The 12,952-nt window shown below is 30.6% G+C and overlaps 2 protein-coding genes across 3 annotated transcripts in view; one reads left to right on the forward strand and one right to left on the reverse strand.

Annotated features, from left to right (window-relative positions):
• Window positions 1-1,251, reverse strand: part of LOC111002897 (ABC transporter G family member 20) — a 44,437-nt gene extending 43,186 nt beyond the window's left edge. Inside the window, exon 1 of one of the 2 annotated variants that reach the window (XM_022273180.2) lies at window positions 1,108-1,251. The gene's annotated coding sequence lies outside the window, so the exon portion shown is untranslated. The remainder of the gene's footprint in view (window positions 1-1,107) is intronic. The other variant, XM_045634227.1, reaches the window with a different exon arrangement.
• Window positions 1,252-8,784: 7,533 nt separating this feature from the next.
• LOC111002898 (ABC transporter G family member 20) overlaps window positions 8,785-12,952 on the forward strand; it is a 34,486-nt gene continuing 30,318 nt past the window's right edge. The window contains exon 1 of the mRNA XM_022273183.2: window positions 8,785-8,953. The gene's annotated coding sequence lies outside the window, so the exon portion shown is untranslated. The remainder of the gene's footprint in view (window positions 8,954-12,952) is intronic.

Consider the following 12,952-nt stretch of genomic DNA (forward strand, 5'->3'; position numbering starts at 1 on the left):
ATTCAAGACAAAACGCTTCTAAAGAATAATTTGGACTTACTTTTTTTGCTATATATTGCGGGAAAATATATAGCAAAAATGTACTTACTTACCCCGAGGTAAGTAGTTTATCAATACAAAAAAATATTATAATTCCACTTTTTTTTAAATGTTCAGAGATTTCTATAAATATCTTTACAATGTTTCAAAACTAGTTTTGAAGCACGTTTGTTCGGAAATTAAATTTTTCGAGCATTACGATATTCCTAAAATACAATTGATTAATAATAATTTAGAAAAATAATTAATTAGTTAACTATGCGATACCCGTAAAGGGTCCGTATAAACCAAATAGAAGGCTCTGTAAGAGTGCAAAATTTTGTCAAAACCATGGTTTTCCTAGATGTGAATTAAGTCACCATAATTTAATTAGACTCAATTATAAAATGTAAAAATTATTAAAACAGAACGTGATATTAAAAGTACGCGCTCATAAAAACAATCTACATTTGTGGAAGTTGTTAAAATTTGCAAGAAATATATTTAAGCAATAGAACAATTTTTCCATAGACAGAATTCAATTTCTAGCGATACATAATATGTATCAATCAATTGATAAATTTAATAAATGTTATTTTTCTTAATTTTAAATTCAATTTGGGACATTTAAATACATTAATGCATTGTAAAGTTCACAAAAATATCGATTTATCAGATTCTAAATGTCACAGAGTATGTTTGCAATTGTATTAAATTTAAAACTTTAAATCAACTCAATATTTTTTATACTTACTTGGTAAAACGTGAAGGTTCTTGATATGCGCTTAAATTAAATATTCGTTAATAGTTCGTACGTATATTTAAACATTACACACAAAACAGTGCGTAGAGATCTACAATTTTTTTCTATCTACCTATAAATGTTTAAATATCTGTTGTGCTTATAAAATCATTGCAAAAACAATTTTATCTAGACTCAGCCAAGTGGGTGTTAAGCAATATTTGAAGGTCCATAACCATAATAGACGCATCATTATAATCCATAATTCACGAAACGATATTTATTGCTCATTAAAAAACCATTTATATCCATTATAACCTTGCCACGTTATAAAACTATACACTTACCTTTTTTTATTTTAATCGTAGTCACAAAAACAATTCCATATATTTTTTTTTTCACAAACACTGGCGCGATGGATTCGAATTTCGATGCGCGCGCGCCGCACGCTCGCTTAGCACTGAACTTGAGTTGAGTCTCAGCTCGTTCGCCTTCAGCTCTGTCAGGCAAATCGATTCTCTATTTACATACGTTAGATTATACCACCAAAGGTCATGATCATCGAGTAACCCGCTTGTAGAAGAATTTTCCATATTCTTTTGTTTGGTAGTTTACACCTCCGACTTCACCTGGATCTAATAAATATATGTTTTAAAATCACACATATGAGTAATTTTTATTTTATATATAACTTGTGCCTAAGTATTACTTACATACATACCTTTATGAAATAATGTATTAGATTTGAATCTTGATTGAAACTCAATTAACCTACGCCTAACAATAACTATGAAGTCTTTATCTCACTTTTGATGTATTTTTCAAAACGTGGATAACGCAAATTGTACACAAAATATATTTCTTCTTCTTCACGCCACTTTATTACTAAAGGTTCGCTGTCTTACGCAATACGCAAACTGCCACAGCTTCTTGCTTCTACCAGCTCGGCTTTCGCCTTGAATATAACCCATCATTATAAGCTGTAATAAGTCGTATCTATTGACAAAGACAGTCTTTAATGCATTCATCGGAATCGCCCTAGGACGGAGTACGTCTGCTAGACAGACATAACATTTAAAATTGTTATATGTTAACCTTTAAATTTGTATAGTAAAAGGCTATTTATATTCTAAAATCTATTTACGTGATTGTATATTCATAGGATGGCAACGCAATGTCGCAAGGTCATGGGCATGCCCTGTTATCTTACGAAAAACTCAAAATAATAAATAACTAAAGGTTTTCGAGTTAATTTTCAATGAAATACATTTGATTTATATATAATTGTGAGGTAAATATTAAGTACCTGTAAATAAATTTCATGGAGTCATAATTTTTCCTTCATCCTATTAAAAAAAATAATCCGTCTGATTGACGAAACGTAATTATATATTAATTTCTTTTCTGATTAGAGTAACACAATTTCAAATTAACAAACAACTGAAGAAGACTAGATAAAAATCTAAGACATTTTTATATTATCGCGCATAGGTCTATAAAATTTTCATACAAAAGATACTTTTGTTATAATTTTATGTTATAAATATCATTGGTCTTTGTATGTAAGTACTGTTCGACATCCTAGTGGACACAAAAACTGTTTCCAGTGTATGTTTCTCTACTTCTTTTTTTTTCTGATTATGTATACGAGAAATAAATAAATGCCTTTAATTTATTAATCTCATGGTTCAGCCTGACGTAATATATACGTAACTTTACTATATTATTTACATAACAGGACTAACTTATTCACACAACATAATTTTTCAACGATCGTAGTCACGATCTCTTCCTCTCTCTGTCTGTGCCGTTAAGCTAAATGAATTTTCGCGATAAATGTATTGGTTTTAAACAATATTTCTGATGTACGTCAAAATAGTTTATACATACAGGAATAATACTTAGGAAATACCAAAAGCAGTGTTAATTAGTTAGGCATATGAAAAACAATAAAAAAAGACGACCGATCCACTAAATTATAAAAATTCAAAGGCTGACGCATTTTTTATTCGATGATTTATCATTATAATGATCTCTACGCATTCTTACAACAATACAAAATACAAAACAATTTTTTACTCGTAACTGGTCTTAATATTCGTTCGTTTGTTTCCTTCGCTGTAGCTAAGCATCGATTTTTCTGCTTCCAGATGTCCAAACTATCCAGTAATCAGCGCTATAAAGTCGGAAATACCAGAGTCTCAACCATAGACATAGACATATTATTTATTACAAACATAACACACACATATTAACACACAATAATCAAAGAAAATTACGAAAAAAATTAAATAAAATATATAATGAGAGTTATATTATATTTTTTTCCAATTTCTTTTTTGTTTTTAAAAAAAACCTTTGTTTTAAAAACAAAGTTTTAAATAAAACCTCCATATACAAGGGCAAAATCTATGGATATAATGCTAAAGGGCATACACTTATATGGACATGACAACTAAGTAACCGCAAATATTTTATGTATATGTAAACAGCAAAAACAAACGTGTTAGTCACCAAAGGATGTGTTTAGCTTTTAGCGAAATAAAGATATTTTTTTTTTGTTACATAATACTTGATAATTTACTCATTATAAACTTTTATGAAATCATTAAATGACTTTTTTTAAATTCATATTTAAAATAATTTGATGACAATATATTAATAACCACTGAATATTAAATTTATAATTTCGAAGGAACACACGATAAAACATTCAATAATTTGCATATTTCACATTTATAATTTATACTTGAGACTAATAACATATTTGTCAATACTGTTACGTTGTGTATCCATTTTTGTGTTTAAACCTTTATATTTTCTTAGCACCATTTAAATCTTCCTTTTTAATCTTTGAAGCAGTTCACGAGCGCGTCTCCATCTTCACACACATTATTGAATATACTTTTACGCCCGAACCCAATAATAAATCTACAATGTTTCAATCCAAATTGTTTTAAATCTGAGCTCAGACCGTGACAGTCGATCCATCTCCTATCTGCATCCCCATAACCAAACCCTACGATTACAATCCATTTTTAGCGACGGATATAATGCAATGTCTTCGCTCTTTACAGTCATATTTGATAATCAATATAAACCAAATAAAGTAAATAAAACCGTACAAATAATATTAAATTATACATGTCTATTTTTAAACATATCAAATAGCTTATTAATTATTTTAAAAACTGGTGTAAGTTAAAACCTTATGATAGGTTATTGGCACAGTTGAACTGTCATTTTCATACAAAGTTTCCACGTACACCGTTTCGACCTACCATAGATAGGTCGTATCGACAGGAGGCTATTACAATCTGTCGATTGGTTATTGGCACACTTTCAAAATATTATATTTAGATTAGGATGTCTATCTCCTACGGTCAATAATGGATTGAGATAGGTTGTTGGGTTTGGGCGTTAAAGGAGCATGCCCATGTTTGTGTATGTGTGTGTACTGAATTTTTATTATAATCTTACACAATTTTACTCTAAATAATTATTAACTAACATTTAACATAATATGAGTGTAACTATGCCATATTATGCACTATATACTTTTGTGAAATAATATTGAATTCGATATCAAATTCAGCGCAGCCGCTTAGATCATAAATTTAGCTAATCGCGGAAGCTAGCGCCAGTACTATGCATCTTCCTCCAGACGCGATTCTCAATATCTGTAACTTAACATTGACTATCCTTTGGAACTTAGTTCACTATGTACATGCCCTCAACTGTTTAGAAATTATATTGTTACAGCCCTATGCTTCAAAATTACCGAATTATGTGCGGTCTGTAGAACAATTTAAAAATACAGCTTACAAAATATTAATTCTTTCATATTTGCTTTTACACTATGCTAATCTGTATGAAGAACCATAAAACCCCAATTAGGCCGATTTCTGAACAGGCACTTCGTCTCCTAATGAGATGTTTTGTTATAAAAATATGATATCGGATTTAAATGCCCGTACATATAATAATTATTTAAAACATAAGAAAACAATATTTTTATGCTTGGATGCAATCTTTATTATTGTTATAATATTTTTTTTACAAAAGGCGGCAAATGGGCAGGAGTATCCAGGGGCGGTGGATATCTGATGTTAAGTTATAACACTCCATAGGCACTCTCAATGCCAGAGAGAGAGAGATGCCGGTCTTTTACAAATTGGTACGATCTTTCTTCTGAAAATACTTCAGCGGGCAGTTGGTTTCACATCTGTTTTGACGTCCGATGATAAAACTCAGCTGCAGTCCGCATCCGAACAACTCATCTTAACACTCTCTGTGGAGAAAGTGGTAGAAGATGCAGAGTGATTGCACATCTCTACGCAACGCCACGGGAATCGACGTCGACGATTCGAACCGCTCTTCCTTGAATACAGTCAAGTGTAAGAAGCTGGTACTGGGGAGCTCCCGCCTAGAGGTGAGAATAGTAATCCATGCGGGGTCTAATATGAAGAACGTCTTTGTTAAGCAGGCCAAGCTTCTTGGAGACTAATTTAGTCTTTACCACCAAATGACTGCGACTGAACATGGTACGATTTGTCAACACCAAGCATTCCGATTCTGGCTGTGACTTTAAGAAGGGTGTGTAAACTAACGTGTGACTTCTTTGAGTTAAATTGAAGTAGATTTAGTCCACCCCAGTCCAAGACTTCAGGTATCGGAGCTGCAACCTCAAACTCAAGTTTATTTCGGTACTGATCGACAACTACCCGAGAAATAAATGCATGAACAGGGTAAAGAGTATCCCCTGCGCTATTGTGAATAGCAATTAATGTTTCTAAGTTGCAACATATCATTGATATGCAGAAGAAACAGGGTCAGGGATAGAACGGTTCACGGGTTTAGAATCGGAACATACTTTGTCGATGACAACGTTGATGCTCTGATCTGCCAGAAAGCTGGTCATCATTTGGATAATTTCGGAGAGCCCATAAGCTTAATTCAACTAAACGTATTTTTTTTTTAAAGAATTCAGAACCTTATTCGGTACGACAAGCACGAAGAGAATTTTAGTTTGACTTTAAAATTACATAATATATTAAGCCGTGGTAAATAAAACCATTCGTTTTAAGTGTAAAACCCAAGTTTTTAATATTCACCTTGAAAGGCATTTTAAAAAATACGTCTTAAGGTGTAATTTGTTACTACAGAAAATGATTCATAAAAATATTTCTTCATAGCATGAAGGCTACTGAGCGGTTTTACATCCTATTATATGTAATAGCTCTATTGAAATACTTATTTGTAACATGCAAAAGTAGATACTCCTAATGATTAACGCATTCGTATTTAAGACATTGAAACATTCCAATTTCATCAGCGTTCTACCAGAACTACCCTTGGAAAAAGTGAACTTTCCATAATGACCAACCACAATAAATAGATACATTATAAGTAGCCTTGTTAAATCAACTTTCGTTCAAGATCTTCAAGCAGCCTCGTGGGTAAATTACGTGCAATTATTTCCCTGTCTTTGTTACAATTATACGATACAACAACGCAAATCCCTTACATTGTTGTCACAAACCAATTAAAAACTTTGATCCAAGAAAAACAATCAAGTCAAAGAATGTTTTAAATTCTTGCGCATAGCGCTGTTTTATACTCAACCCCCCTTACAAACCAAGGCCTAGAATCTGAAGATAAATAGAAAAGAATATTATTTTAAAGGTAATGAAAATAATAAGGTATATGTAAAGGATGTAACTATTGTAATAGAGTTCAATGCAAAAGTTCATGCGTCATGTCTTAACTAATTATGACCTTGTATGAATATAAAAAAGCTGAAAGTAAAAAATAGTAAGCTATAGTCGTTTCGCAACGTTTTAAAAATAATTATAAATAAAAATATAAATTTCAGTCATTACACGGTAAATGATTTTTAAATATGTTTAGAATTAGTACTTTTGACAAACAATTAGTGTGGTCAACGATTTACTTGCATTTCCGGTTTATTAAGAATTTTTTAAATTTAATACATCTCTGCATTTTTCAAAGACAGCATAACTGTCTTTAGTATTATTTAACCACAATATTTATTCTCCTGACATCTAGTGATCATACTTTGAACTATAATAAGTTTTAACTTGCGAGTTGTGTTAACATGCAGAAATCAGTACTAAATTACTTTGAAAGAAGTATCACACATCGTCAACAGATGGCACTTTCACAAAAATATAAAATTTTGTAAATATTATGAATTCATCGGATAAAAGGACAGAAACTTTGTCGAGGAAGTTATATTTAACTTCTATTTTACGGATAAATTGTAAAAATTAAAAATCTCTGCAATCGTAAAAAAATGTAAATAATAAATATTACTACATATTCATTTTATTCCTACTTGATTATTTTATGATTTACTAAGAATTATCGAGCACGTTAGACGATAAGTAATATAACTTCCTGACTTAAAGGGAAGAGATGTCTACCAGCAAATTGCATGAAGACAGGTACCCAGAATAAATATTGACATACGATCGAAAATAAAATAATTATGATAGAGCGAAACTCCGTGCATTAGGTTATAAATTATAATACTTCGCTATAAAAACAATATATAGCCCCAAAAATAATAGATTGTTTTTTTAAATATATCGCCAACATACTAGCCTGAAGTAAAGATTTCTGCATTACATAATGACTTTAATTCGTTTGAATTCCCCTAAAAAAATATTATTTCACCCAAATTATAGTACCTACGTACGGAAGTGGCACAGACCTACTTATTAATGTCAAGTACCTTGCATGGCCGGCTCGCATCTTGCGAAAAATTATTATATAATTCTTACAGAAACACTCTATTCGAGTTTTGATAGCTCCTATGTTTTTATCTCGTTTTGTTATACATTAATCATATATGTATGTAATTTACAGATAAAGTAGAGAAATGTGAATTAATATTATTATTTATTATTAGGTATACCTACATATATTATATATTTAAATATTTTCATACATACATTTTATATACAAAAAATTAAATTTAATTAAATAATTTGTTCAATCTATTAACAGTCTCAAAGTTCGAGTTAACCGTGAAATATACACCTAAAGATAGACTTAAAATGTTTAGACAGTCGCAATAAACTAAATGTGATAATAATCACACTATGAATTACACATTTGGGCTAAATAAAAGAATATAATATATAGTTAATAAGTCCGATTGGGAATAATTTAGATACCACAAATACCTGAGCTAATGTCGGAACTATTATAGAGTCAATTTAAAATTCGGTGAAATTATATTTTTATACACCTTGCAGATCACTTAAAGTAAATATCCATAGATCAAGTAGAATGAGTAAATATTTCCTTTAGCCACACGTCATAAAGTATTACAAAACCTGAATTATGCTACAAAAAATGTTTTAAAATAATAATATGTACAGTGAACACGTTACAAACTAAAAGCTAACAATAGAAATCTGGTTATCATGGGAAAAAAATTGCTACATATAGAGCTTTATTTTAAAAATACGTCATGAATATGAAAACATTGGTTCAAATATTGTTAAAGTTTTAGATTGAACTAAGAGCAGTGGATTCTTGTTATATTCGCAAAGCGCAGTAAACACTTGCCTGAAGACATAGCGAAGACAGCAGACTTTTTTTTTATAGAACAGTGGGCAAAAGGGCAGGAGGCTCACCTGATGTTAAGTGATACCGCCGCCAATGGACACTCTCAATGCCAGAGGGCTCGCGAGTGCGTTGCCGGCCTTTTAACACAATTTTTCCTTTTTCATTTATCACATAAAGCAACCTATCACTTACTGACTGGTAAAAAAAATATTGATGGGTTTCATCGAAAATATTTTATAGCAGAAAACCTATTGAGGGCTGTTATAATATTTTTTTTGAAAATAATAATATTAAATATTCTCGAATATAAATTATGATTATCTTAAGCAATTATTATAATGTGTTTTTTTTTCTGAATGGTACTCTCAAGGTTGTTAGGTCTGCTTATGAGAGAGAGCCAACGTTTGACCGTAAGCTGCAGTTTCAAATCAGATGTCGTGTTGTCGCGTCGTGTTCTGAATTACAATCTAACGCACGCATTTCATTGTTACCGTCGATATAAAAATTATTTTATAAGAAAAGTGTAATTAGTGAGTTAATTTATACACCTATATTTTAGTGTTGTTCCCAAGGAAGTGATATTTTTATTATCTGGTAAGTTATTGTAGTTTTATATAGATTGATTTTATTTACATTTCAATGTGAAAGTATTTGAACTATTTCACATTTAAAAAGATCGAAATTTGGAATAAAATTACTTTATCATTTGTTTTTAATACTGAAAAACCAAACAACAAATACTGAAATTATGTATACAAAATAAGTTATTATATTAAGATGTTACGAAAATGAGAGGTGAACTTTCATAATTATTGCAAGTTTCACTAAAACACGGGTTGACGTATGAATCACGAATTCAGAAAGTAGAGCCAAAATGAGAAAATTATTGTTCGTTACACTCTCGTAAACTCTTGACTGTTTATTTCTAGGTCTGCTATCTTTGGTTCTCACGGATATTAAAAAAATCTGTCATTTAATCAATCATCACTAGTCGATCTCTGCTATCCGTTATATTATAAAATAAAAAATACTTTTTCTAAGTTACTGCTCCACTATGTTTTACAAAGTTTCAGTTTGTCGTACAACAATTGTATGGAAAATCTATTGTTTACACCTGCTCGAAACAGAGAGGAGGTTTATAAAAATATTATTAAAAGTCTTGCACAGTTTATTATGATACATTAATTATTATTCAAGTCATATGCCGTTCACAAAAACTTAAATATAATCTAGCTAATAGATATTCTATAATGAAATGTAACGGTCTCTCTCGGTATCGCAGCGCCAATTATATTATGTAGACTAGTAGCGATAATCTCCCAGTACGGAGTGAAATATTCTTTTTTTAATTTTCTGAGTTTATTCATTACAAACATACAATTTTGTCATATGCCTTTCATAAATACTTAAATATAAGCTGTCTAATACATATCCTATATTGAAATGTAGCGGTGAAGTGTATCGCGGGGCCAAATATAAGTACATAATTATATGTAGCCTATTACGGATAATGTCCCAATCCGGATTGAAATAGTTTTTTTCTAGTTTTTTGAGTTGATTAATTGCAAACATAAAATTTTCTCCCCATTTATAATAAGTACGTATATTTCACATTAAATAAACAAATTATTGTATAAATGTATTTGTAAAAGTCGTTAAGGCTTTTATATTCCTTTATTTAATTTACATATTATATATCTTTGTGTTATTTGAATTATCCAATGAATTATCTCGACAAAACATTCAAACAATTTGGTGTATATGTGAAAAACTTTAATGTTTGCAGAACATTATAAAATAAATCTTGGTACATCGCAAACACATTAATCTTTAACCTAACCTCTACTGAGCCAATTCTCACACAGTTAAGGAAATCATATTAGTGTAACTAAAACTAGGCTTATAAGCATTTCTCAGCGTCTTAAAGCTCAGGTAGGAATCCAATAAACCAAATGATATTGCGTTATCAATGAGAATAAACCAAGGATCCTTTCGACACCTTTGTAACACTCAATGATAATCGGCTACTCGTTTTGAATATATATCAGCATGTTAAGGCCTGAATAGAAGACAAGGTCAATTTCTTTACAAGTTGGTTTATTGACCTACGTATGAAACGTTGATAGAATTTAATTGTTAAAATTAAATGCAAGAAAATAGACGAATACACTTGAATTATGAAAGTAAGCGTTTGTTATGTGTCGCTACATTATTTTTAGGTCTTGGCCTCAGATTTCTGAATCTGTGTCATAAAACAGAATTTAAAACATTTGTCAATCTAATAGACAAGTAGTAGGCCTCCTCTGCCTGACACACGCCAGTTTCCTAAGTTAAGACATACCGGTTTCCTAACGATGTTTTCATTCACCGTTTGAGCGAATGTTAAATGTGCACATAGAATGTCAGTCGGTGCACAGCCTAGGATAGAACCTAAGATCAGTAGGGATGAGAGTCGCACACTGAAGCCACTAGGCCAACACTGCTCAATTTTAATTTTAACTTTTAAATATTTTAATGTGAATGGAATTAATAAAAATTTGCATAAAAAAAAAGACAATGGTACAAACACAGTAGCAATTAATGTCTATAGCAATTATTTGCGGCTTTACTATTAAGAAGCCTCGTGTTAGCGGTGTTACAAAGATTAGTAAATATCTAAAACCTGACCAGATAAAAAAATTAAAGACATGAAAAATACAATATTTACAATACGACGCTCGATTGTATTATCATTAATAAAATATATATCCCATTCGTTTAGGCATGAAACTGTACGCAATCATATCTCCACTTTAAACCGTTTGAAACTATGGCACAGGACACAATCAACACATTCTGCTATGTATGACTCCCTGGTGTCAATATAAAACATTTTTGACAAGCAGAAGTCCTACTTACCGCTGAGTTTCGACTAATCAGTATGTGTGTTTAGGGGTCGTAAAGGTTACCCAAAATTACGACAAAGATTGTTTCCTTAATACTTGACTAAAAGTGAATTTAAGTCAAGTATTAATGAAACAATCTTGTTAGGGATTATAATCAAATGAAAAGCTATCGTGATGATTGTGGTTTTAGAAGAAAGTTTGTGTTGTAAGTATAGGCTTTGGAGGCAAAAGTCTAGTCAAGACTATTCGTAACTTTGGGAATCATTACTTTTTTTTATCAACCACTTTTACGGAATCATTACTAAAAGTGGCTTTGCTGTTATATGTATTAAATATTTCCTAGGAAGTGTTTTTATTTAGACCTGAAATTTAAAAAAGAATAAATAATATTAACAAGGAAATAAAGATTGTAATGTATAATTCTGACTTTTATTCTATACATTCTCTTATCTGTTTCTTAAATTTCCGCCATTAAAATTTATTACAGAAAAAAGTAATTTTATTAAACTGCGAATGACGTCATCATTTAAATTTTACTACATACATCAGAAATTCACATTTCCTGCTAGGTTCTTAGTTTTAACTGCTGATAGGATGGATTTTATCTGGGTGCCATATTAAAAATTATAACGTCGCACAAGACAAATTCAGAAACGTGGTTCAAACCATCAATCAGTCTTAGGAGCTGTCAACACTGATAAAGTTTTCTATATGATTCTTATTATTTAACATACTGTTAAACGAGCTAGGTATGGATATTCATAGATTCTTCTCCTTTACTACTTTGGAATTAATTTTCTTGTAGTTTTTATAATTAAATTATGTTTAACTCTGCTCTTTTCTTGTACTAATGTATCAGTGTGCCGAACGGCAAGCATTTATAAATAAATAAATATATCAGAGGCAAGAGACACTCCCATCTGTCAAATTATTAGTGAGTCTTCACCATCGCCCGCACTGATAATTGTCTAAAAAGCAACGAAAGTTTTTTGAAACTAAACTAATATATGTATTCCATTCTCTAAGTATCAGAAATATCATTAATAGCTATAATTTCATGTAATCAGCATTCCACTCGAGTTTGTTTGAATTTATTAACATTGACATATTTAAAACACAACTTGAAAGTTATATTAACATGTTTACGGCATAAGACCTTGGAGGCAAATATTGAAAAAATAAAAAAAGCTCGAATATATAACATTACTGTCTCGAGTACAAAACGTTTTTTTTTATGTGAATACATGTGTCATGATTAAATATAATTTTCCTTCCAATATCGGATTTAGTACAAAACCTATTCTTAAGTCGCAACAAACTCCCAAGCGAAATTAGAGAATTATCACTAAATAAATTCAAAGTCCTCGTTAAATGTAAATTAATTAATAAAGCTTTTTATAAATGTGACGAATACTTAAATAATCCTAATCCTTGGGATTGATTTGCTCCATTTCAAACAATTTGTATTAAAAACTTGGCGATTGAAAAGAGTGGCGGAAAGTTTCTTGCCAGTTCTTCTTGCCCGCTCTACGCCCTTGACTTGAGAACTGGTAATGTAAATTTACAATTAATTTTATTTTTTTGACGTTCATAAGTGTACTTATTTACTTGATGAATAAAGATATTTTGTTTGTTTGTTTGTTACATTTTGGCACTAAGTCCAATATTCGTTTAAAAATAAACATTAAAATTCTGATCACGGCTGCAC

This window comes from Pieris rapae, chromosome 2 (genome assembly GCF_905147795.1).
Source record: "Pieris rapae chromosome 2, ilPieRapa1.1, whole genome shotgun sequence".
NCBI classification, from domain to species: Eukaryota; Metazoa; Arthropoda; class Insecta; order Lepidoptera; family Pieridae; genus Pieris; species Pieris rapae.